The sequence below is a fragment of the Oncorhynchus masou genome, chromosome 6 (assembly GCF_036934945.1).
Source record: "Oncorhynchus masou masou isolate Uvic2021 chromosome 6, UVic_Omas_1.1, whole genome shotgun sequence".
NCBI lineage: Eukaryota > Metazoa > Chordata > Actinopteri > Salmoniformes > Salmonidae > Oncorhynchus > Oncorhynchus masou.
In genome coordinates, this window is record NC_088217.1 from 78,732,049 (window position 1) to 78,758,749 (window position 26,701).

Below are 26,701 nucleotides of genomic sequence, written 5' to 3' on the forward strand. Positions count from 1 at the left end.
TCGACAATCTCTGCCTTAGTATAGCATGATCAACTGTATCAAAAGCCTTAGAGAGATCAATAAAAAGTGAGACACAGTGCTGTTTTTTGTCAATGGCTTCAGTGATATCATTTAAAACCTTCATGGCTGCTGTAATTGTGCTATGCTTCTTCCTGAAGCCCGATTGGTACATTGATAAAATAGAGTTAGTAAATAAAAACTATTTTAGCTGTTCACTTACAAGGGTCTCAAGTATTTTCACCAGGGGTGACAGCTTTGAGATTGGCCTATAATTATTTCAAAGAGTTGGATCTCCCCCTTTTAAAAGTGGTAGGACAAATGCTGATTTCTAGATCTTTGGAATTTCAGTATATTCCAGGGTTAGATTGAACAGAGATGTAAGTGGTTCAGCTATTAAATAAGCTGCAGAGAAATCGGCTTTCTCTGATCTAAGGATTTCAGGGCTTTATGTACCACCTGCACTGAGAATGGCAAAAAGCTAAAAGTTTGACCAGCTCTCACTGGTTCATCCACACAGGGTTGTACAGAGACAGAGGACACTGAATCAAACAGCCTACCAGGTGATACAAAGTGCTCATTGAAACAATTCAGCATTTCAGTTTTGTCATATATAGCAACAGAGTCCTTCAAAACACATGACGGTAATTCATTAATATCATAAAATAATTTCCAGGCAGTTTCCACATCAGCGATAAGCTCAATCTTGCTCCAGTCAAAATAAAACAAATCATGAAAGAAAGCCTGCTCATTAAAACACTTCAAATTTCTCTTACGAATAAAACGTGGCTTTGTCTTTGGAACCTTAGTATTTCTACCAGCAACAACAGCACAATGGTCACTTAAATCATTACAAGATGTATCTGGGAATTTAAGATTTGGGTGAGTGGGTGAATTAATCAACTGGGTAAGATTCATAGAATTACAAAACATTTTTAAATGTTAATGGGGGCCTGTTCTGCCCGCCTTTTCCTGTAGTCCACGATCAGCTCCTTTGTCTTGCTCACATTGAGGTAGAGGTTGTTGTCCTGGCACCACACTGACAGTTCTCTGACCTCCTCCCTATAGGCCGTTTCATTGTTGTCGGTGATCAGAGCCAAGTCTAGGACTACTGTTATGTCGTCAGCAAACTTAATGATGGTGTTGGAATCGTGTTTGGCCACGCAGTCGTGGGTGAACAGGGAATACAGGAGGGGACTAAGTACACACCCTTGAGGGCCCCCAGTGTTAAGGATCAGTGGGGCAGACGTGTTGTTGACTATTCTTACTACCTGGTGGTGGCCCTTCAGGAAGTCCAGGATCCAGTTACAGAGGGAGGTGTTAAGTCCCAGAGTCCTTAGCTTAGTGATGAGCTTCATAGGCACTATGGTGTTGAACGCTGAGCTGACGTCAATGAACAGCATTCTAACATAGGTGTTCCTTTTGTTTTGGTGAGAAAGGGCAGTGTGGAGTGCGATTGAGATTGCATCATCTGTGTATCTGTTGGGGCGGTATGTGAATTGGAGTGGGTCTAGGGTGTCCAGGAGGATGCTGTTGATGTGAGTGATGACCAGCCTTTCAATTCAATGTAATCAGAGAATCCAGTGGGTTCTGGTAGTCTTTAATAGCTGATTCTAAGTATTGGAATGGATCATGTATATGCCTTTGCTGTTTGTTCTTTGTTATAGAGCAAAAAAGATTAGAGAAGTGTTTCTTCCACACGTCTCCGTTTTGAATAGATAACTCTTTGTGTTGTTGTTTGTTTAGTGTGTCCAAAGTGGTTAGGTTCTATGGATTCTTCAATTACATTGAGCGGATTTCTGACATGCCGTTCCTTCTTTCTCCGTAGTGTAGTTCTGCTTTGTTTTAGTGATTCACCATAGTGAAGGCGTAGACTCAGGTTTTCTGGGTCTCTGTATTTTTGGTTGGATAGGTTTCTCAATTTCTTTCTTAGGATTTTACATTCTTATTCAAACCATTTGTCATTGTTGTTAATTTTCCTAGGTTGTCTGCTTGAATTTTTTATTTGACAGGGAAGCTAGAGGTTAAATATACTGTTTAGGCTTTCTACTGCCAAGTTTACACCTTCACTATTACAGTGAAATATTTTGTCCAGGAAGTTGTCTGAAAGGGATTGAATTTGTTGTTGCCTATTTGTTTTTGGTAGATTTCTACACTACTTTCCTTCCATCTATAGCATTTCTTAATATTGTGCAGTTCCTTTGGCTTTGATGCCTCGTGATTGAGTATTGCTCTGTTCAGGTAGACTGTGATATTTACGTGATCTGATAGAGGTGATAGTGGGCTGACTGTGAACGCTCTGAGAGACTCGAGGTCAGTGATAAAGTCATCTGCAGTACTACTGCTAAGGGATGAGCCCTTTCTCTTTCTCTCTCTCGCTCTCCACATCTTTCTCTCACCACATGTTTGTTCTCTTATCTCTCCTTGTCCTGAATGAAGCACTCGTTAGCCCTGGGACACTCTTCAGTGGCTGCCTGCTCAGCACTGAGAGGATGGGGAGGACAGGGGGGAGGGAGGGATGGGGAGGACAGGGGGAAGGGAGGGATGGTGAGGACAGGAGGAAGGGAAGGATGGGAAGGACAGGAGGAAGGGAGGGATGGAGAGGACAGGAGGAAGGGAGGGATGGTGAGGACAGGGGTAAGGGAGGGATGGGGAGGACAGGGGGAAGGGAGGGATGGGGAGGACAGGAGGAAGGGAGGGATGGTGAGGACAGGGGGAAGGGAGGGATGGGGAGGACAGGGGGAAGGGAGGGATGGGGAGGACAGGAGGAAGGGAGGGATGGTTGAGGACAGGAGGAAGGGAGGGATGGTTGAGGACAGGAGGAAGGGAGGGATGGTTGAGGACAGGAGGAAGGGAGGGATGGGGAGGACAGGAGGAAGGGAGGGATGGGGAGGACAGGGGGAAGGGAGGGATGGGGAGGACAGGGGGAAGGGAGGGATGGGGAGGACAGGGCTCTAACTCCTCTAGCTCCACAATGAAATAGGGTGCAGGCCAGGCAGCAGGCTGTTAGCCAGCCTGCCAGCATAGTGGAGTCTGCTACTAGCACAGTCAGTGTAGTCAGCTCAGCTATCACCATTGAGACCGTGTCTGTGCCTCGACCTAGGTTGGGCAAAACTAAACATGGCGGTGTTTGCCTTAGCAATCTCACTAGGATAAAGACCACCTCCATTCCTGTCATTATTGAAAGAGATCGTGATACCTCAAAATAGGGCTACTTAATGTTAGATCCATTACTTCAAAGGCAATTATAGTCAATGAACTAATCACTGATCATAATCTTGATGTGATTGGCCTGACTGAAACATGGCTTAAGCCTGATGAATTTACTGTGTTAAATGAGGCCTCACCTCCTGGCTACACTAGTGACCATATCCCCGTGCATCCCGCAAAGGCAGAAGTGTTGCTAACATTTACGATAGCAAATTTCAATTTACAAAAACAAAATGACGTTTTTGACTTTTTAGCTTCTCATCATGAAATCTATGCAGCCTACTCAATCACTTTTTATAGCTACTGTTTACAGGCCTCCTGGGCCATATACAGCGTTCCTCACTGAGTTCCCTGAATTCCTATCGGACCTTGTAGTCGTAGCAGATAATATTCTAATCTTTGGTGACTTTAATATTCACATGGAAAAGTCCACAGACCCACTCCAAAAGGGCTTTCGGAGCCATCATCGACTCAGTGGGTTTTGTCCAACATGTCTCTGGACCCACTCACTGTCACAGTCATACTCTGGACCTAGTTTTGTCCCATGGAATAAATGTTGTGGATCTTAATGTTTTTCCTCATAATCCTGGACTATCGGACCACCATTTTATTACGTTTGCAATTGCAACAAATAATCTGCTCAGACCCCAACCAAGGAACATCAAAAGTCGCGCTATAAATTCACAGACAACACAAAGATTCCTTGATGTCCTTCCAGATTCCCTCTGTCTACCCAAGGACGCCAGAGGACAAAAATAAGTTAACCACCTAACTGAGGAACTCAATTTAACCTTGCGCAATACCCTAGATGCAGTTGCACCCCTAAAAACTAAAAACATTTCGCATAAGAAACTAGCTCCCTGGTACACAGAAAATACCCGTGCTCTGAAGCAAGCTTCCAGAAAATTGGAACGGAAATGGCGCCACACCAAACTGGAAGTCTTCCGACTAGCTTGGAAAGACAGTACCGTGCAGTACCGAAGAGCCCTTACTGCTGCTCGATCATCCTATTTTTCTAACTTAATTGAGGAAAATAAGAACAATCCGAAATTCCTTTTTGATACTGTCGCAAAGCTAACTAAAAAGCAGCATTCCCCAAGAGAGGATGAACTAGCAGTGAAAAGGGCAGCATAGCCTAGTGGTTAGAGCGTTGGACTAGTAACCGGAAGGTTGTGAGTTCAAACCCCGAGCCGACAAGGTACAAATCTGTCGTTCTGCCCCTGAACAGGCGTTCCCAGGCCGTCATTGAAGAATAAGATGTGTTCTTAACTGATTCATGAACTTGTAAGTCGCTCTGGATAAGAGCGTCTGCTAAATGACTTAAATGTAAATGTAAATGTAATACATTCATGAACTTCTTTGAGGAAAAGATTATGATTGTTAGAAAGCAAATTACGGACTCCTCTTTAAATCTGCGTATTCCTTCAAAGCTCAGTTGTCCTGAGTCTGCACAACTCTGCCAGGACCTAGGATCAAGAGAGACACTCAAGTGTTTTAGTACTATATCTCTTGACACAATGATGAAAATAATCATGGCCTCTAAACCTTCAAGCTGCATACTGGACCCTATTCCAACTAAACTACTGAAAGAGCTGCTTCCTGTGCTTGGCCCTCCTATGTTGAGCATAATAAACGGCTCTCTATTCACCGGATGTGTACCAAACTCACTAAAAGTGGCAGTAATAAAGCCTCTCTTGAAAAAGCCAAACGTTGACCCAGAAAATATAAAAAACTATTGGCTGATATCGAATCTTCCATTACTCTCAAAAATTTTAGAAAAGGCTGTTGCGCAGCAACTCACTGCCTTCCTGAAGACAAACAATGTATACGAAATGCTTCAGTCTGGTTTTGACCCCATCATAGCACTGAGACGGCACTTGTGAAGGTGGTAAATTACATTTTAATGGCATCGGACCGAGGCTCTGAATCTGTCCTCGTGCTCCTAGACCTTAGTGCTGCTTTTGATACCATCGATCACCACATTCTTTTGGAGAGATTGGAAACCCAAATTGGTCTACACGGACAAGTTCTGGCCTGGTTTAGATCTTATCTGTCGGAAAGATATCAGTTTGTCTCTGTGAATGGTTTGTCCTCTGACAAATCAACTGTACATTTCGGTGTGCCTCAAGGTTCCGTTTTAGGACCACTATTGTTTTCACTATATATTTTACCTCTTGGGGATGTTATTCGGAAACATAATGTTAACTTTCACTGCTATGCGGATGACACACAGCTGTACATTTCAATGAAACATGGTGAAGCCCCAAAATTGCCCTTGCTAGAAGCATGTGTTTCAGACATAAGGAAGTGGATGGCTGCAAACGTTCTACTTTTAAACTCAGACAAAACAGAGATGCTTGTTCTAGGTCCCAAGAAACAAAGAGATCTTCTGTTGAATCTGACAATTAATCTTACAGTGCAGCTATTCCCTCCGTAAGGCTATCAAACAAGCTAAGCGTCAGTACAGAGACAAAGTAGAATCTCAATTCAACGGCTCAGACACAGGAGGCATGTGGCAGGGTCTACAGTCAATCACGGACTACAGGAAGAAATCCAGCCCAGTCACGGACCAGGATGTCTTGCTCCCAGGCAGACTAAATAACTTTTTTGCCCGATTTGAGGACAATACAGTGCCACTGACATGGCCTGTAACAGAAACATGCGGTCTCTCCTTCATTGCAGCCGAGGTGAGTAAAACATTTAAACGTGTTAACCCTCGCAAGGCTGCAGGCCCAGACGGCATCCCCAGCCGCGCCCTCAGAGCATGCGCAGACCAGCTGGCTGGTGTGTTTACGGACATATTCAATCAATCCCTATACCAGTCTGCTGTTCACACATGCTTCAAGAGGGCCACCATTGTTCCTGTTCCCAAGAAAGCTAAGGTAACTGAGCTAAACGACTACCGCCCCGTAGCGCTCACTTCCGTCATCATGAAGTGCTTTGAGAGACTAGTCAAGGACCATATCACCTCCACCCTACCTGACACCCTAGACCCACTCCAATTTGCTTACCGCCCAAATAGGTCCACAGACGATGCAATCTCAACCACACTGCACACTGCCCTAACCCATCTGGACAAGAGGAATACCTATGTGAGAATGCTGTTCATCAACTACAGCTCGGCATTCAACACCATAGTACCCTCCAAGCTCGTCATCAAGCTCGAGACCCTGGGTCTCGACCCCACCCTGTGCAACTGGGTACTGGACTTCCTGACGGGCCGCCCCCAGGTGGTGAGGGTAGGTAACAACATCTCCTCGCCCGCTGATCCTCAACACTGGGGCCCCACAAGGGTGCGTTCTGAGCCCTCTCCTGTACTCCCTGTTCACCCACGACTGCGTGGCCACGCACGCCTCCAACTCAATCATCAAGTTTGCGGACGACACAACAGTGGTAGGCTTGATTACCAACAATGACGAGACGGCCTACAGGGAGGAGGTGAGGGCCCTCGGAGTGTGGTGTCAGGAAAATAACCTCACACTCAACGGACTTCAGGAAACAGCAGAGGGAACACCCCCATATCCACATCGATGGAACAGTAGCGGAGAGAGTAGCAAGTTTTAAGTTCCTCGGCATACACATCACAGACAAACTGAATTGGTCCACTCACACAGACAGCATCGTGAAGAAGGCGCAGCAGCGCCTCTTCAACCTCAGGAGGCTGAAGAAATTCGGCTTGTCACCAAAAGCACTCACAAACTTCTACAGATGCACAATCGAGAGCATCCTGGCGGGCTGTATCACCGCCTGGTACGGCAACTGCTCCGCCCTCAACCGTAAGGCTCTCCAGAGGGTAGTGAGGTCTGCACAACGCATCACCGGGGGCAAACTACCTGCCCTCCAGGACACCTACACCACCCGATGTTACAGGAAGGCCATAAAGATCATCAAGGACATCAACCACCCGAGCCACTGCCTGTTCACCCCGCTATCATCCAGAAGGCGAGGTCAGTACAGGTGCATCAAAGCTGGGACCGAGAGACTGAAAAACAGCTTCTATCTCAAGGCCATCAGACTGTTAAACAGCCACCACTAACATTGAGTGGCTGCTGCCAACACACTGACACTGACTCAACTCCTGCCACTTTAATAGTGGGAATTGATGGGAAATGATGTAAATATATCACTAGCCACTTTAAACAATGCTACCTTATATAATGTTACTTACCCTACATTATTCATCTCATATGCATACGTATATACTGTACTCTATATCATCGACTGCATCCTTATGTAATACATGTATCACTAGCCACTTTAACTATGCCACTTTGTTTACATACTCATCTCATATGTATATACTGTACTCGATACCATCTACTGTATCTTGCCTATGCTGCTCTGTACCATCACTCATTCATATATCCTTATGTACATATTATTTATCCCTTTACACTGTGTATAAGACAGTAGTTTTGGAATCGTTAGTTAGATTGCTTGTTGGTTATTACTGCATTGTCGGAACTAGAAGCACAAGCATTTCGCTACACTCGCATTAACATCTGCTAACCATGTGTATGTGACAAATAAAATTTGATTGATTTGATTTGATTTAATGGTTGTACAGTCGTCTCAAATAAAACTGTGAAACACCTCGGCGTTACTCTGGACCCTGATCTCTCTTTTGAAGAACATATCAAGACCATTTCAAGGACAGCTTTTTTCCATCTACGTAACATTGCAAAAATCAGAAACTTTCTGTCCAAAAATGATGCAGAAGAATTAATCCATGCTTTTGTCACTTCTAGGTTAGACTACTGCAATGCTCTACTTTCCGGCTACCCGGATAAAGCACTAAATAAACTTCAGTTAGTGCTAAATACGGCTGCTAGAATCCTGACGAGAACCAAAAAATTTGTTCATATTACTCCAGTGCTAGCCTCTCTACACTGGCTTCCTGTCAAAGCAAGGGCTGATTTCAAGGTTTTACTGCTAACCTACAAAGCATTACATGGGCTTGCTCCTACCTATCTCTCTGATTTGGTCCTGCCGTACATACCTACACGTACGCTACGATCACAAGACGTAGGCCTCCTAATTGTCCCTAGAATTTCTAAGCAAACAGCTGGAGTCAGGGCTTTCTCCTATAGAGCTCCATTTTTATGGAACGGTCTGCCTACCCATGTCAGAGACGCGAACTCGGTCTCAACCTTTAAGTCTTTACTGAAGACTCATCTCTTCAGTGGGTCATATGATTGAGTGTAGTCTGGCCCAGGAGTGGGAAGGTGAACGAAAAGCATCTGGAACAACGAACCGCCCTTGCTGTCTCTGCCTGGCCGGTTCCCCTCTTTCCACTGGGATTCTCTGCCTCTAACCCTATTACAGGGGCTGAGTCACTGGCTTACTGGGGCTCTCTCATGCCGTCCCTGGAAGGGGTGCGTCACCTGAGTGGGTTGATTCACTGATGTGGTCATCCTGTCTGGGTTGGCGCCCCCCCTTGGGTTGTGCCATGGCGGAGATCTTTGTGGGCTATACTCAGCCTTGTCTCAGGATGGTAAGTTGGTGGTTGAAGATATCCCTCTAGTGGTGTGGGGGCTGTGCTTTGGCAAAGTGGGTGGGGTTATATCCTTCCTGGCCCTGTCCAGGGGTGTCCTCGGATGGGGCCACAGTGTCTCCTGACCCCTCCTGTCTCAGCCTCCAGTATTTATGCTGCAGTAGTTTATGTGTCGGGTGGCTAGGATCAGTTTGTTATATCTGGAGTACTTCTCCTGTCCTATTCGGTGTCCTGTGTGAATCTAAGTGTCCGTTCTCTAATTCCCTCCTTCTCTCTTTCTTTCTCTCTCTCAGAGGGCCTGAGCCCTAGCACCATGTCCCTGGACTACCTGACATGACTCCTTGCTGTCCCCAGTCCACCTGGCCGTGCTGCTGCTCCAGTTTCAACTGTTCTGCCTTATTATTATTCGACCATGCTGGTAATTTATGAACATTTGAACATCTTGGCCATGTTCTGTTATAATCTCCACCCGGCACATTCAGAAGAGGACTGGCCACCCCACATATGCTCTCTCTAATTCTCTCTTTCTTTCTCTCTCTCGGAAGACCTGAGCCCTAGGACCATGCCACCCCACATACATTTCTCTCTTTCTTTCTCTTTCGGAAGACCCCATGCCCCAGGACTACCTGACATGATGACTCCTTGCTGTCCCCAGTCCTAATTCTCTCTTTCTTTCTCTCTCTCGGAAGACCTGAGCCCTAGGACCATGCCCCAGGACTACCTGACATGATGACTCCTTGCTGTCCCCAGTCCACCTGACCGTGCTGCTGCTCCAGTTTCAACTATTCTGCCTTATTATTATTTGACCATGCTGGTCATTTATGAACATTTGAACATCTTGGCCATGTTCTGTTATAATCTCCACCCGGCACAGACAGAAGAGGACTGGCCACCCCACATAGGTTGGTTCCTCTCTAGGTTTCTTCCTAGGTTTTGGCCTTTCTAGGGAGTTTTTCCTAGCCACCGTGCTTCTACACATGCATTGCTTGCTGTTTGGGGTTTTAGGCTGGGTTTCTGTACAGCACTTTGAGATATCAGCTGATGTACGAAGGGCTATATAAATAAATTTGATTTGATTTTGATTTGATTTGACGGGGGAAGGGAGGGGTGGGGAGGACAGGAGGAAGGGAGGGATGGTGAGGACAGGAGGAAGGGAGGGATGGTGAGGACAGGAGGAAGGGAGGGATGGGAGGACAGGGGGACAATAGCAAAAAATGAAAATGCAGCTCTTCCCATACCTGCATGTCCCATGTCGACCTTGCAAGCTGAAACCAATACGCTTGGAGGGCCACAATGCAGCCGTATCTTAGTTCTGTAAGACACAGAACAGTCAAAACATAACACAAGTCAAAACGGAAAAACTAAATTAATTCCGTCTAAAAAAGAATCAAACTTGTCATACAACATTAAGAATAATGTTATTACACTACTATGCAAACAAGCGTTGCTTCAGGCTGGTGATCATGGTTGCTTATGCATGAGCAAATCTAAGATGCTTCTCTCTGTGTCTACAGGAGGAAATGATGCAGGATCCATTTGGGCTTGTTTCAGACCATGAATATGTATTTGAAATCAAGAAAAATATTACTGTTTCCATAATGATTCGTTATTTACACACAATTTCTATGGAATTATTAGCCTATTTTGAATAAGAAAGAGAAACGTCTTGGAAAAGTTTGTCAAAGGCAAAACATTTTTTATAATAATGATTTCCTGCTGATGGTAATGGTGAAGAACAGACATGGATAGATAGACTGTTCAAGTGTTCATGTCTTTGGATGGCATCGCCTTATAGCGGAACAGTGTTCGTAAAGAAACCCATAATGGGTTCAGAAACACATGAATAATGAAACCTATTTGATGCATTTTAAATTATGATAGAACACATCTTGTGCTATTGGCATCCATCGTCTGTGTGGCGATTCAAAGGGGGTATCTGGTATCTGTGAAACATCTTCCAGGTTTTCCGGGTCAACTCTTTTAAAGGGGGTACAGAAAGCAGGTATGTTTTATCAGTGGCCCTCCAGTGTACCCACCTCACATTAAACACACACCTGGCCCCTGCTCAGGTCGATGGAGATGAATTAGCCTGGGCCGGAAGTCAATGGCAGGACAGTGTGAGAGCTCTGAGAGAGTGTCGACCCCTTGCATGTGGGAACGGCTTCCACCCTGCTTCCGACCCCTTTCTGGGCTGTCTACATAGAGTAGCTTATCCTCTTAATAAATAAACCTGGAACAGGGAATCGGAAAACACAGGGATCAGTGGTTGGATCCAGCTGGCATGCAGCTAGTGCTCCTCTGTGGAACGAGGGAGGGATTATCCCTTTCACTTAGCGCCGCCGTTAATTTCTCCTGCCAGGTTGAACTCCCAGAATGCACCAGGGGGATTGGCTGGCTGTCGACTCGCTCCCTCTCTCCCGACTTTCTTAGAGGCAGCGAGAACAGAGCAGGAGATATAGAGTTTGCCGCCCTCTTTGATGCTGTTTTATGCATTCACCCCACCAAGCCTTGGAGAGAGTGTTCTGAGAGAAGGTGTTCTCCAGTCTCAGCCCAACAACGTACTGTAAGTCTCTGTTTTCAGTCATCGTAAAAAAAAAAACATTTAAAAACAACATCAATAGTGTTAGATCCCTGTTTTAACACATAAGGCATCTGTTGTTTTGTTCCCTAGAAGCCGAGATGTTTGTAATCTGTTTTAAACCTGTCGTTAACAGCATAACGACTTGTTTTATGTCTCTAACAACATACTGTAGCATGGCTTGGATGCCAATATACTCTCAATGGACTAATAAAAGCATCCATCTTGGATCCCATGCTAGAGTTTGTCTTCCAGCCCAGGATTGTATTCAGTTAGAATTGTTCAAAACGTTGCAGATTGAGAATCAGATGTGTTCTATACCATACAATACAGTTCTGTTTGAACACACTGTAACGTTGCACCATGCTGAACGGGGCCTCTTTTCTCTTCTTGCTTTGTTGACAGAGTGCCATCTTGGGCTCTACAAAGGGCACAACCCGGCCTCAGGGCAATTCATATGATTTAGGATGTACATTTCTATCCCTCCATTTAGTATGATATGTTACGTTACAAACAGAATAGCAGTCGCACAATTTTATATGAATTGGATGATGTAACATATCATACATCTTGCAGGATGTCTAGTATTATGCATCTTTCTTTGAGACCAGGCTGCTTGTTGCATCATAACAACAAAGGTTAGGAGAGATTACATTGCAGGTTAGGAGAACTAACGACAAAGCAGTGGAGGCTCCTCAGAGGAGGAAGGGAAGGACCATCCTACTCAATGAATTTCATACAAATTAAAGTAGTGAAATATTGAAAAACGAATCATTTTTAGATAAAACTACATATATTCACGTCACCAAATAACTGATTCAAATTAAGGTTTAAAGTAGCCTCAAAATCAAATCAAATTGTATTAGTCACATACGTGTGTTTCTAGCTCCAAAAGTGCAGTAATATCAAACAAGTAATATCTAACAATTTCACAACAATACACACAATACACACAAATCTAAAGTAAATTAATAGAATTCGGAATATATAAATATTTGGACAAGCAATGTCAGAGCGGCATAGACTAAGATACGGTAGAATAGGATAGAATATAGTATATACATTTGAGATGAGTAATGCAAAATATTTAAACATTATTCAAGTGACTAGTGTTCCATTATTAAAGTGGCCAGTGATTTCAAGTCTATGCATATAGGGAAGCAGCCTCTAAGGTGCTAGTGATAGCTATTTAACAGTCTGATGGCCTTGAGATAGAAGCTGTTTTTCAGTCTCTCGGGTCCCAGCTGTGATGCACTTGTACTGACCTCACCTTCTGGATAATAGCGGGGTGACCAGGCAGTGGCTCGGGTGGTTGTTGTCCTTTCCCCCCCTCTTTTTGGCCTTCCTGTGACATTGGGTGCTATAGGTGTCCTAGGGGGCAGGTAGTTCGCTCCCAGTTATGCGTTGGGCAGACCGCACCACCCTCTGGAGAGCCCTGCTGTTGCAGGGCTAATATTCTGGGCTAATAATGTAAGAAATTACACATAAAAAAAACAAAATACTACAACGTTGCCCTATCTGTCGGATCCATTACGTTCCATTCAACAGCACTCTGTAGGGTATCACCATGGTGTAACCGGAGGGCAGCTATTTTCCATTCTCCTTTGGGTGCATTGCCTTCAATACAAAACCTAGGAGGCTCATGGCTCTCACCCCCTTCCATAGACTTACACAGTAATTATGACGACTTCCGGAGGACGTCCTCCAAGCTATTGGAGCTTTTGCATCATGAACTGACATGTTGTCCATTCAATCAAAAGACCAGATAATTAATCTAGAACTGAAAGAATAAGCTACAGCTAGCGAGCACTGCAGAGGAAATCTCTTCCAAAATTAAGGAGAAGCCGCAGAAAGTGTGAGAGATATTTTGTTGTATTTTTATTTTTTTTTCACTTACGCTAGCTAATTTAGCCTACTCAACAATCTGACCCAAACAGACGCGCAAGGGCCATGTTGTTTCCCTGTGAAATGACGAGACTAACTAGGGCAAACCAGGTGAGAGGGGTGTGAGAGGGGAGGGGGAATGGGATGGAGGATGTCTAGACCACTGTGTTTCCCATCAACCCTAGGGCACGACAGGAAATTACATTACTGTTCAGAAAGGCAGAAACTTACTACATATATAATATATAGCTATATTCTAAGGGCTATAGGTATGATGAAAACCAGATTGTCCATAGCTTTTGCCCATGCTCATCAATAATATAGTCATACTACTGTAACAATCTGCAAAAAAATAATATGTTGTCAGTGATGATGCTGTTTTTTTTTATTTCACCTTGATACTTTGTTTCCTGTCTTCGTTTACTCGGGGGTTGTCCCTCAGCTCCCAGACTGGGGTTGTCCCTCAGTTCCCAGTGATTTTTCTCGCCTTCCAGATTAAGCTAATGAGACTCAGCGCTTTGTACCAGGAAAATCACCACTGTCATACGATAACAGTCTGATTTTTGACGAGTGTAAGTTGGAACCATAGAAAAAGAGTTTGGACATCTCAGTGGGACAGCCTGGTTTGGACATCTCAGTGGGACAGCCTGGTTTGAACATCTCAGTGGGACAGCCTGGTTTGGACATTGGACACTGGTTTCATCTCAGTGGGACAGCCTGGTTTGAACATCTCAGTGGGACAGCCTGGTTTGAACATCTCAGTGGGACAGCCTGGTTTGAACATCTCAGTGGGACAGCCTGGTTTGGACATCTCAGTGGGACAGCCTGGTTTGGACATCTCAGTGGGACAGCCTGGTTTGGACATCTCAGGGGGACAGCCTGGTTTGAACAACTCAGTGGGACAGCCTGGTTTGGACATCTCAGTTGGAAAGCCTGGTTTGAACATCTCAGTGGGACAGCCTGGTTTGGACATCTCAGTGGGACAGCCTGGTTTGGACATCTCAGTGGGACAGCCTGGTTTGGACATCTCAGTGGGACAGCCTGGTTTGGACATCTCAGTGGGACAGCCTGGTTTGGACATCTCAGTGGGACAGCCTGGTTTGGACATCTCAGTGGGACAGCCTGGTTTGGACATCTCAGTGGGACAGCCTGGTTTGGACATCTCAGTGGGACAGCCTGGTTTGAACATCTCAGTGGGACAGCCTGGTTTGAACATCTCAGTGGGACAGCCTGGTTTGGACATCTCAGTGGGACAGCCTGGTTTGAACATCTCAGTGGGACAGCCTGGTTTGGACATCTCAGTGGGACAGCCTGGTTTGGACATCTCAGTGGGACAGCCTGGTTTGGACATTTCAGTGGGACAGCCTGGTTTGGACATCTCAGTGGGACAGCCTGGTTTGGACATCTCAGTGGGACAGCCTGGTTTGGACATCTCAGTGGGACAGCCTGGTTTGAACATGTCAGTGGGACAGCCTGGTTTGGACATCTCAGTGGGACAGCCTGGTTTGGACATCTCAGTGGGACAGCCTGGTTTGGACATCTCAGTGGGACAGCCTGGTTTGAACATGTCAGTGGGACAGCCTGGTTTGGACATCTCAGTGGGACAGCCTGATTTGAATAAAGTCTAAATATATAAATCCAAGTGTCACAAAAATATCCCTCTGCCAAGAATGTACAGTAGAAAATGCCTCAACAAATGCAAAAACATTTTCTTTGATTTCTGGTACTCTTAGTCCTTTTCTCTCCCTGTCTGACCCTGAATGCTGCCCAGTACTTCTAGAAACCTCTGGAAGTGTCTTCTCCTCTCTGTCAACCTTGGCACCTGAACGCAGCCAGCATCACAAGTGACACGCTCCTTCTGACTCCCGTCTCCACCCTGCTCGCTACCGCTCCCTCGCTAGCTCGCTGCTGACTGTTTGTTTAGGAATCTGGGCTCGAACATTTTATTCCATCGACCATGCTCGCTATCAACACACAATTATCTGGGTTAATCATGTGGAACAGTGGCAAATTCACCTGGGGCTTAGGAACTAATGACATTCTCGTCTGGCCTGCTTTAGTGAAATGGCCTAGCACCTGCAGCAGAAACAGGGAGATTGCCAAAGAAAATGTGGTCTCATTTCGTCCTCCTTCCCCTTCACTCCTCACCACCAACCTCCCCCTCCCCCGGCCCCCGGTCCCCACCTTCCAACTCTCTCTCTCTCTCTCTCTCTATCTCTCTCTCTCTCTCTCTCTCTCTCTCTCTCTCTCTCGCTTTCTCTCTGTGTGTCTGTCTCCACATCTATACTATGTCTCTCTTCCTCTCTCCTGTACATATTAATCTCTTTCAGGTTTCCCTCTATTGTTTTGTTTCTCTTGTCTCGCTTTTCATTCCAGATCTACAGACACTCCACTGTTCATCTTCAAAGGCCAAATTAATAGAGCCAGTCATATCAAATCAAATGTTATTTGTCACATGCTTCGTAAACATCAGGTGTAGACTAACAGCCCTTCTGAGGAATGCAGAGAGAAACATGTAGAAATAATAATAACACAAGGAATAATTACACAATGAGTAAAAATAACTTGGCTAAATACACTAGGTGCCAGTACAGAGTCCATGTGCAGGGGTACGGCGTAATTGAGGTACATATGTACATATAGGCAGAGATAAAGTAACTAGGCAACAGGATAGATGATAGACAGTAAGCAGCAGCTTATCTGATGAGTCAAGAGAGAGTGCAAAAGAGTCCATGCAGATATTAAGAGTAGCTATTAGGTTACTATTTAACTAACCTTTTAGTGTCTTATTGCTTGGGGGTAGAAGGTGTTCAGGGTCCTGTTGGTTCCAGACTTGGTACATCGGTACCGTTTGCTGTGCCGTAGCAGACTGAACAGTCTATAACTTGGGTTGCTGGAGTCTTTGACAATTCTTTAGGGCCTTCCTCTGGCACCACCTGGTATAGAGGTCCTGGATGGCAAGGAGCTCGGCCCCAGTGATGCCTCTGTAGAGCCTTGCAGTCTGATGCCAATTGCAGTTGCCATACTAAGCAGTGATGCAGCCAGTCAAGATGCCCTCAATGGTGCAGCTGTAGAACCTTTTGAGGATCTGAGGGCCTATGACAAATCTTTTCAGCCTCCTGAGCTCCTGGGGGGGAAGAGGTGTTGCCGTGTTAGTATATGTGGACCATGATAATTCCTTAGTGATGTGGACACTGACGAACTTGAAGCTCTCGAACTGCTCAATTACAGGCCCGTCGATATGGATGGAGGTGTGCTCGGCCCTCCATTTCCTGTTGTCCACAATCAACTCCTTTGTCTTTCTGACATTGAAGGAGAGGTCGTTGTCTTGGCACCGCACTACCAGGTCACTGACCTCCTTCCTATATGCTGTCTCATTGTCGTCAGTGATCAGGCCAACCACCATTGTGTCGTCAACAGCTTTAATTATGGTGTTGGAGTGGTGAGTGGCCACGCAGTCGTGGGTGAACAGGGAGTACAGGAGGGATTTAGCACGCACCCCTGAGAGGCCCACGTGTTGAGGGTTAGCGTGGTGGATGTGTTGTTGCCTACCCTCACCACCTGGGACGGCCCGCCAGGAAGTCCAGGATCCAGTTGTAGAGGGAGGTGTTCAGTCCCAAGGTCCTGAGCTTAGTGATGAGCTTGGAGGTCATTATGGTGTTGAACGCTGAGCTGTAGTCAATGAACAGCACTCTCTTGTAGGTGTTCCTCTTGTCCATGTGGGAGAGGGCAGTGTGGAGTGTAATAGAGATTGTGTCATCTGTGGATCTGTTGGGGCGGTATGCGAACTGGAGTGGGGCCAGGGTACCTGGGATGATGGTGTTGATGTGAGCCACGACCAGCCTTTCAAAGCATTTCATGGCTACAGATGATACTCATTTAGACAGATTACCCTGGCGTTCTTGGGCACAGGGATTAGGGTGGTCTGCTTGAAATGTCGGGATTACAGACTGGGTCAGGGAGAGGATGAAAATGTCAGTGAAGACACTTGCCAGCTGGTCAGTGCATGCTCTGAGTATGCATCCTCGTAATCCGTCTGCACCCACAGCCTTGTGAATGTTATGAAAGTGAGATTACACAGTCATCTGGAACAGCGGGTACTCTCATGCATGTTTCAGTGTTGTTTGCCTCGAAGCAAGCATAGAAGGAATTTAATTGTCTGCTAGTCTCGCGTCATTGAGCAGTGGCTTGGTTTCTCTTTGTAATCCGTGACAGTTTGCAAGCCCTTCTACATTTGATGAGCTTCAGAGCCGGTGTAGTAGTCCTGTATTAACATGTTGACTGTTTGATGGCTTGCCGCAGGTCATAGCGGGATTTCTTATAAGCATCCAAATTAGTGTCCCGCTCCTTGAAAGCGGCAGCTCTAGGCTTTAGCTCAGTGCGTATGTAATCCATTACTCCTGGTTGGGATACTTCTTGTTGGGCTCCCAAGTGGTGGCGCGATCTAAGGCACTGCATCTCACCGCTATAGGTGTCACTACAGACACCCTGGTTCAAATCCAGGCTAAATCACAACTGGCCGTGATTAGGAGTCCCATAGGGTGGTGCACAATTAGCCCAGTGTCGTCCAGATTTGGCCGTGTAGGCCGTCATTGTAAATAAGAATTTGATCTTAACTTGCCTAGTTAAATAAAAAAAAGTTGTTTTAAATATGACGTCGTCGACACACTTATTAATGAAGCTCGTAAAATATTCCAGTCTGTGCTAGTGAAACAGTTCTGTAGCTTAGCATCCGCTTCATCAGTCCACTTCCGTATTAAGCACATCACTGGTACTTCCTGTTTTGCTTGTAAGCTGGAATCAGGAGGATAGAGTTATGGTCAGATTTACTAAATGGAGGATGAGGTAGAGCTTTGTTTGCGTTTTTGTGTGTGTTGTAAAAGCTGTTCTATAGTTTTTTCACCTCTAGTTGCACAGGTGACATGCTGGTAAAAATGAGGTAAGAGCTCGTCGAGTGCGGTCTTATTGCCAGCATTGGTTTGTGGTGGTAAATAGTCAGCCCTGAAAAATATACAGTACCAGTCAAAAGTTTGGAGACAGCTACAGTACTCATTCAATACCTTATTTTTACTATTTTCTACAATGTAGAATAATAATGAAGACTTCAAAACTATGAAATAACACATATGTAATCATGTAGTAACCAAAAAAGTGTTAAATAACTATATAGCTCATGGGAGAATGCCAAGAGTGTGCAAAGCTATCATCAAGGCAAAAGGTGGCTACTTTGAAGAATCTCAAATATAAAATCTATTTTGATTTGTTTAACACATTTTTAACAACGAGTCACACATCTCCTTCCTTAACCCGAAGCTGCCGTTCGGCCTTGACGATGCATAGAAAAACCAGCTAGATTTATATTATCCATGTCCTTGTTCAGCCACGACTCAGAAAAACAGGATATTACAGGTCTTCAGGTCCCATTGATAGTCTCAATTGGAGCTCGTCCAGTTTGTTCTCCAGTGATTGTACGTTCACCAATAGAACGGGGTGTAGAGGCTGTTTATTAACTCGGCAGGAAGCCTAGTGGTTAGAGTGTTGGGCCAGTAACTGAAAGGTTGCTAGATTGAATCCCCGAGCTGACAAGGTAAAAATCTGTTGTTCTGTACACTGTTCCTAGGCCGTCATTGAAAATAAGAATTTGAATTAACTGACTTTGCTTAGTTAAATAAAGTTTAAATAAATTAATCAATCATTATTAATAAATAAAAATGAACTTGCAGACGTAGTCTCGTCAGGGAGCACGCTCGTCTGCCTCTCTTGTGCCGGGGATTAGAGCCTGGTCTGGAATCAGCACTACATCCACAGCTTCTGCCTTGTTGAAGTAGAAATCTTCATCCACATCGAGGTTAGTGAACGCTGGTCTGATGTCCAGAAGCTGTCAGAGGGAAATGATGGCGGAAATATTATGTACAGTCGTGGCCAAATGTTTTGAGAATGACACAAATATTAATTTTCACAAATTCTGCTGCCTCAGTTTGTATGATGGCAATTTGCATATACTCCAGAATGTTATGAAGAGTGATCAGATGAATTGCAATTAATTGCAAAGTCCCTCTTTGCCATGCAAATGAACTGAATCCCCCGAAAAACATTTCCACTGCATTTTAGCCCTGCCACAAAAGGACCAGCTGACATCATGTCAGTGATTCTCTCATTAACACAGGTGCGAGTGTTGACGAGGACAAGGCTGGAGATCACTCTGTCATGCTGATTGAGTTCGAATAACAGACTGGAAGCTTTAAAAGGAGGGTGGTGCTTGGAATCATTGTTCTTCCTTGGTCAACCATGGTTACCAACAAGGAAACATGTGCCGTCATCATTGCTTTGCACAAAAAGGCTTCACAGGCAAGGATATTGCTGCCAGTAAGATTGCACCTAAATCAACCATTTATCGGATCATCAAGAACTTCAAGGAGAGCAGTTCAATTGTTGTGAAGAAGGCTTTAGGGCGCCTAAGAAAGTCCAGCAAGCGCCAGGACCGTCTCCTAAAGTGGATTCAGCTGCGGGATCGGGACACCACCAGGACAGAGCTTGCTCAGGAATGGCAGTAGGCAGGTGTGAGTGCATCTGCACGCACTGTGAGGCGAAGACTTTTCGAGGATGGCCTGGTGTCAAGAAAGGCAGCAAAGAAGCCACGTCTCTCCAGGAAAAACATCAGGGACAGACTGATATTCTGCAAAAGGTACAGGGATTGGACTGCTGAGGACTGGGGTAAAGTCATTTTCTCTGATGAATCCCCTTTCCGATTGTTATTGTTATACAGAATAAAGCATGTCCGGAGAGACAAGGTGAGCGCTACCATCAATCCTGTGTCATGACAACAGTAAAGCATCCTGAGACCATTCATGTATGGGGTTGCTTCTCAGCCTAGGGAGTGGGCTCACACACAATTTTGCCTAAGAACACAGCCATGAATAAAGAATGGTACCAACACATCCTCCGAGAGCAACTTCTCCCAACCACCCAGGAACAGTTTGGTGACAAACATGGCCTTTTCCAGATTGATGGAGCACCTTGCCATAAGGCAAAAGTGATAACTAAGTGGCTCAGGGAACAAAACATCAATATTTTGGGTCCATGGCAAGGAAACACCCCAGACCTTAATCCCATTGAGAACTTGTGGTCAATCCTCAAGAGGCGGGTGGACAAACAAAACCCCACAAATTCTGACAAAGTCCAAGCATTGATTATGCAAGAATGGGCTTCCATCAGTCAGGATGTGGCCCAGAAGTTAATTGACAGCATGCCAGGGCGGATTGCAGAGGTCTTGAAAAAGAAAGGCCAACTCTACAAATATTGACTCTTTGCATCAACTTCATGTAATTGTCAATAAACAGCCTTTGACACATATGAAATTCTTGCAATTATACTTCAGTATTCCATAGTAACATCTGACAAAAATATCTAAAGACACTGAAGCTGCAAACTTTGTGGCAATTAATATTTGTGTCATTCTCAAAACTTTTGGCCATGACTGTACAATAAAAGTCCAAGTAAAAAAATAAAAATAATTGCAGAATTGGTAAGTCGGCAGCTATCCACTGCAGCGTCATCTTGTAGATTCCTCGCCCCAATACCTTACAGTACCTATTATCTTCAGTACCATCACAGAACACATACACCACAGTACTGTCAGTCTGGGGAAACAGAAAACAGAAAAAGCAAATGTGCAAGAGGAGAAGAAGCGGAAGAGAAGGATGTGATTGTGAGGAGAGGAAGATGAAGAAAATGTCTGTTGATGACAATGTGTCTATCACACTCACTCACACACACACACACACACACACACACACACACACACACACACACACACACACACACACACACACACACACACACACACGTTGCAGACGGACAATGAGTGAGCAGTGTGTTCTGTTCTCGCTGCATAATCAGGTGATGATTGAGTGCAGTCAGCAGATCTCTCTCTCCAACACCATCTTACAGCCTTCTATGATGTCATTTCATATGACTTACAGGAAGTAAAACTCGATGCTCATAATTATATATCAATACCAACATATGTTTCCCATCTCTGCTGCCATCCATGTGTGAAATGGGTGTCTGACTGTTGGGGGGCTCATTATACTGTGGAGGCATCAAGTGTAGCATAGTGAATGGTAGGATAGCTACATTGGTCACACTGACTAACATGGGTATTCTGATAGCTACACCTTTCTCTCTCTCCCTGGTCACACTGACTAGACGATCTCGGGGCGAGGCACTTGAGATGTTGTAGGATTTTGCGTACACCACAGATATTGGCTTTTGGTTGTATTTGAAAATGATTGTATTTGATGTTAGGTGATAATGGAATTGATAATGGACTGTGGTAGGTCAATATGGTTTGATTACCCATTCACTGAAGTGGATGCGTATCTTCTTGTTTTCCTTCTTTTGGGTCTATTTAATGTATTTGTCGTTAGATAAAGGCCAATACTAGGTAACTGCGAAGACTTGAGCCGTCATGGATATTTGGCTTACTTCCTGGTTAATTTGATGTTATGTCCAAATAAGGGCAGAGGTCAATGGGGGTGACAACCATTAGAGTGTTTAGCTCCGCTGGTGAGAGCCGGTCAATGGAGGGGACAGGGAAGCTTAACCTCACTTAGACAGCACAACACAGCATACATACATACAACAGCATGATGCTCAGTTTATATTAATCCATCTGCATTTAAGCTTCTGTTCACATACATATGGGTGCATACAGACACACGCACACGCACGCACACACACACACTGTCAGACAGAGACATACTAAGTGAATACCAAGTTTATAGAGGGCCGTGTCATTCTTCAAGGTAATTGTAACAGGCACCCACAATAATTGAATTTGGAGCTTAAGGATGCGTTTTAGTCCACATAAGGAGCATCTAGAGAACACTATAGGGAGCCCTGTCTTTTTGCTCCAAAGTCCATGACGTGGCTTAATAGCCTCACAGAATTCATAAGACGCCCCTGAAGGCTCCATAATCTCTGCTTTTTTCCTGCTTAATAGGAGATAATACAAAAGTTTTGCGCCCGATGAATCAATATGCACCAGCGGCTTCAGTTTAATAATTAATACCGACGTTGGAAATAGATGTGTGATTTGGCAGGCCTCAAAGTCTAATGCTGGAGCTCCTCTTTCTCTCTCCACCACATCCTCTCTCTCTCTCTTCCTCATCCTCTCTCTCTCCTCCTCATCCTCTCTCTCCTCCTCATCCTCTCTCTCATCGTCTCTCTCCTACTCGTCCTCTCTCTCCACCACATCCTCTCTCTCTCTCTCTCTCTCTCTCTCTCTCTTCCTCATCCTCTCTCTCTCCTCCTCATCCTCTCTCTCCTCCTCATCCTCTCGCTCATCCTCTCTCTCCTCCTCGTCCTCTCTTTCCACCTCATTCTCTCTCTCTCTCCACCTCATTATCTCTAACTCTCTTCCTCATCCTCTCTCTCCACCTCATCCTCTCTCTCCTCCTCATCCTCTCTCTCCTCCTCATCCGCTCTCTCCACCTCATCCTCTCTCTCCTCCTCATCCTATCTTTCCACCTCATCCTACTCATCCTCTCTCTCCACCTCATCCTCTCTTTCCTCCTCATCCTCTCTCTGTGCCTCATCCTCTCTCTCTCTTCCTCATCCTCTCTCTCCACCTCATCCTCTCTCTCCTCCTCATCCTCTCTCCTCCTCATCCTCTCTCTCCTCCACATCCTCTCTCCACCTCTTCCACTTTCTCCTCCTCATCCTCTCTCTCCTCCTCATCCTCTCTCTCCACCTCATCCTCCTCATCCTCTCTCTCCTCCTCATCCTCTCTCTCCTCCTCGTGCCTCTCTCTCTCCACCTCATCCTCTCAGTGCCTCTCGCTCCTCCTCATCCTCTCTCTCCTCCCCCCGTGCCAATCTCCACCTCATCCTCGTTCTCCTCCTCCCTGTGCCTGTCTCTCTCCTCCTCATCCACTCTCTCCTCCACATCTTCTCTCTCCTCCTCATCCTCTCTCTCCTCCTCATCCTCTCTCTCCTCCTCATCCTCTCTCTCTTCCTCATCCTCTTTCTCCTCCTCACCCTCTCTCTCCACCTCATCCTCTCTCTAGTCCTCATCCTCTCTCTCCACCTCATCCTCTCTCTCCTCCTCATCATCTCTCTCCTCCTCATCCTCTCTCTCCTCCTCCCTGTGCCTCTCTCTCTCCACCTAATCCTCTCTCTCCTCCTCCCCGTGCCTCTCTCTCTCCACCTCATCCTCTCTCTACTCCTCCCCGTGCATCTCTCTCTCTCCTCCTCATCCTCTCGCTACACCTCCCCGTGCCTGTCTCTCTCCACCTCCTCCTCTCTCTCCTCCTCCCCGTGCCTCTCTCACTCTCCACCTCATCCTCTCTCTCCTCCTCATCCTCTCTCTCCTCCACATCCTCTTTCCACCTCGTCCTCTTTCTCCTCTTTCTCCTCCTCTCTCTCCTCCTCATCCTCTCTCTCCACCTCATCCTCTCTCTCCTCCTCATCCTCTCTCTCCTCCTCATCCTCTCTCTCCTCCACATCCTCTCTCCACCTCTTCCACTTTCTCCTCCTCATCCTCTCTCTCCTCCTCATCCTCTCTCTCCTCCTCGTCCTCTCTCTCCACCTCATTCTCTCTCTCTCTCCACCTCATTATCTCTAACTCTCTTCCTCATCCTCACTATCCACCTCATCCTCTCTCTCCTCCTCATCCTCTCTCTCCTCCTCATCCTCTCTCTCCACCTCATCCTCTCTCTCCTCCTCATCCTCTCTTTCCACCTCATCCTACTCATCCTCTCTCTCCACCTCATCCTCTCTTTCCTCCTCATCCTCTCTCTGCGCCTCATCCTCTCTCTCTCTTCCTCATCCTCTCTCCCTCCACCTCATCCTCTCTCTCCTCCTCATCCTCTCTCTCCTCCCATCCTGTCTCTCTCCTCCTCTTCCACTTTCTCTCCTCCTCATCCCTCTCTCTCCTCCTCATCCCTCTCTCTCCACCTCATCCTCCTCATCCTCTCTCTCCTCCTCATTCTCTCTCCTCCTCATCCGTGCCTCTCTCTCTCCACCTCATCCTCTCAGTGCCTCTCGCTCCTCCTCATCCTCTCTCTCCTCCCTCCCCGTGCCAATCTCCACCTCATCCTCGTTCTCCACCTCCTCCCTGTTCCTGTCTCTCTCCTCCTCATCCTCTCTCTCCTCCACATCCTCTCTCTCCTCCTCTCATCCTCTCTCTCTCCTCCTCATCCTCTCTCATCCTCTCTCTCCTCCTCCTCATCCTCTCTCTCTTCCTCATCCTCTCTCTTCTCCTCCTCATCCCTCTTTCTCTCCACCTCATCCTCTCTCTCTCATCCCTCTCTCCTCCTCATCCTCTCTCTCCACCTCATCTTCTCTCTCCTCCTCCTCCTCCTCCTCCCTGTCTCTCTCCTCCTCATCCTCTCTCTCCTCCTCCCTGTGCCTCTCTCTCTCTCCTCCTCATCCCTCTCTCTCCTCCTCCCCCTGCCTCTCTCTCTCCTCCTCATCCTCTCTCTCCTCTCATCCTCCCCGTGCATCTCTCTCTCCTCCTCATCCTCTCTCTCCTCCTCATCCTCTCTCTCCACCTCCTCCTCTCTCTCCTCCTCCCCGTGCCTCTCTCACTCTCCACCTCATCCTCTCTCTCCTCCACATCCTCTCTCTCCTCCACATCCCTCTCTCCACCTCGTCCTCTTTCTCCTCCTTTCTCTCCTCTCCTCTCTCTCCTCCTCATCCTCTCTCTCCACCTCATCCTCCTCTCCTCTCTCCTCCTCATCATCTCCTCCTCTCCTCCTCATCCTCTCTCTCCTTCACATCCTCTCTCTCCACCTCTTCCCCCTCCTCTCCTCCTCATCCTCTCTCTCCTCCTCATGCCTCTCTCTCCACCTCTCCTCCTCGTCCTGTGCCTCTCTCCTCCTCCTCATCCTCTCTCCTCCACCTCTCTATCTCATCCTCTCTCTCCTCCTCATCCTCTCTCTCCACCATCCCTCTCTCTCCTCCTCATCCTCTCTTTCCACCTCATCCTACTCTCCACCTCCTCTCTCTCCACCTCATCCTCTCTTTCCTCCTCATCCTCTCTCTCTCCGCCTCATCCTCTCTCTCCTCCTTCCTCATCCTCTCTCTCCACCTCATCCTCTCTCTCCTCCTCATCCTCTCTCTCCTCCTCATCCTCTCTCCACCTCTCCTCCACTCTCTCTCCTCCTCATCCTCTCTCTCCTCCTCATCCTCTCTCTCCACCTCATCCTCCTCATCCTCTCTCTCCTCCTCATTCTCTCTCCTCCTCGTGCCTCTCTCTCTCCACCTCATCCTCTCAGTGCCTCTCGCTCCTCCTCATCCTCTCTCTCCTCCCCCCGTGCCAATCTCCACCTCATCCTCGTTTCCTCCTCCCTGTGCCTGTCTCTCTCCTCCTCATCCACTCTCTCCTCCACATCTTCTCTCTCCTCCTCATCCTCTCTCTCCTCCTCATCCTCTCTCTCCTCCTCATCCTCTCTCTCTTCCTCATCCTCTTTCTCCTCCTCATCCTTTCTCTCCACCTCATCCTCTCTCTAGTCCTCATCCTCTCTCTCCACCTCATCCTCTCTCTCCTCCTCATCATCTCTCTCCTCCTGATCCTCTCTCTCCTCCTCCCTGTGCCTCTCTCTCTCCACCTAATCCTCTCTCTCCTCCTCCCCGTGCCTCTCTCTCTCCACCTCATCCTCTCTCTACTCCTCCCCGTGCATCTCTCTCTCCTCCTCATCCTCTCGCTACACCTCCCTGTGCCTGTCTCTCTCCACCTCCTCCTCTCTCTCCTCCTCCCCGTGCCTCTCTCACTCTCCACCTCATCCCTCTCTCCTCCTCATCCTCTCTCTCCTCCTCATCCTCTTTCCACCTCCCCGTCCTCTCTCCTCCCTTCCTCCTCCTCTCTCTCCTCCTCATCCCTCTCTCCACCTTTCTCCTCTCTCCCTCCTCCTCCTCTCTCTCCTCCTCATCCTCTCTCTCCTCCCCGTGCATCCTCTCTCCACCTCTCCTCTTTCTCCTCCTCGTGCCTCTCTCTCCTCCTCATCCTCTCTCTCCTCCTCGTCCTCTCTCTCCACCTCATCCTCTCTCTCCTCCTCATTATCTCTAACTCTCTTCCTCATCCTCTCTCTCCTCCCCCCTCATCCCTCCTCTCTCCTCCTCATCCTCTCTCTCTCTCCTCCTCATCCTCTCTCTCCACCTCATCCTCTCTCTCCTCCTCATCCTCTCTTTCCACCTCATCCCTCCTCCATGCCCTCTCTCTCCTCCTCATCCTCTCTCCACCTTCCTCCTCATCCTCATCTCTCTCTCCTCCTCATCCTCTCTCCTCTCCTCCTCATCCTCTCTCTCCCACCTCATCCTCTCTCTCTCCACCTCATCCTATCTCTCTCCTCCTGCCCTCATCCTCTCTCTCCTCCACATCCTCTCTCCACCTCATCCTCCTCTCTCCTCTTTCTCCCCTCTCTCTCCTCCTCATCCTCTCTCTCCCCTCATCCTCCTCATCCTCTCCCCTCTCTCTCTCCTCCTCATCCCTCTCCACCTCCCCTGCCTCTCTCCTCCTCTCATCCTCTCTCTCCT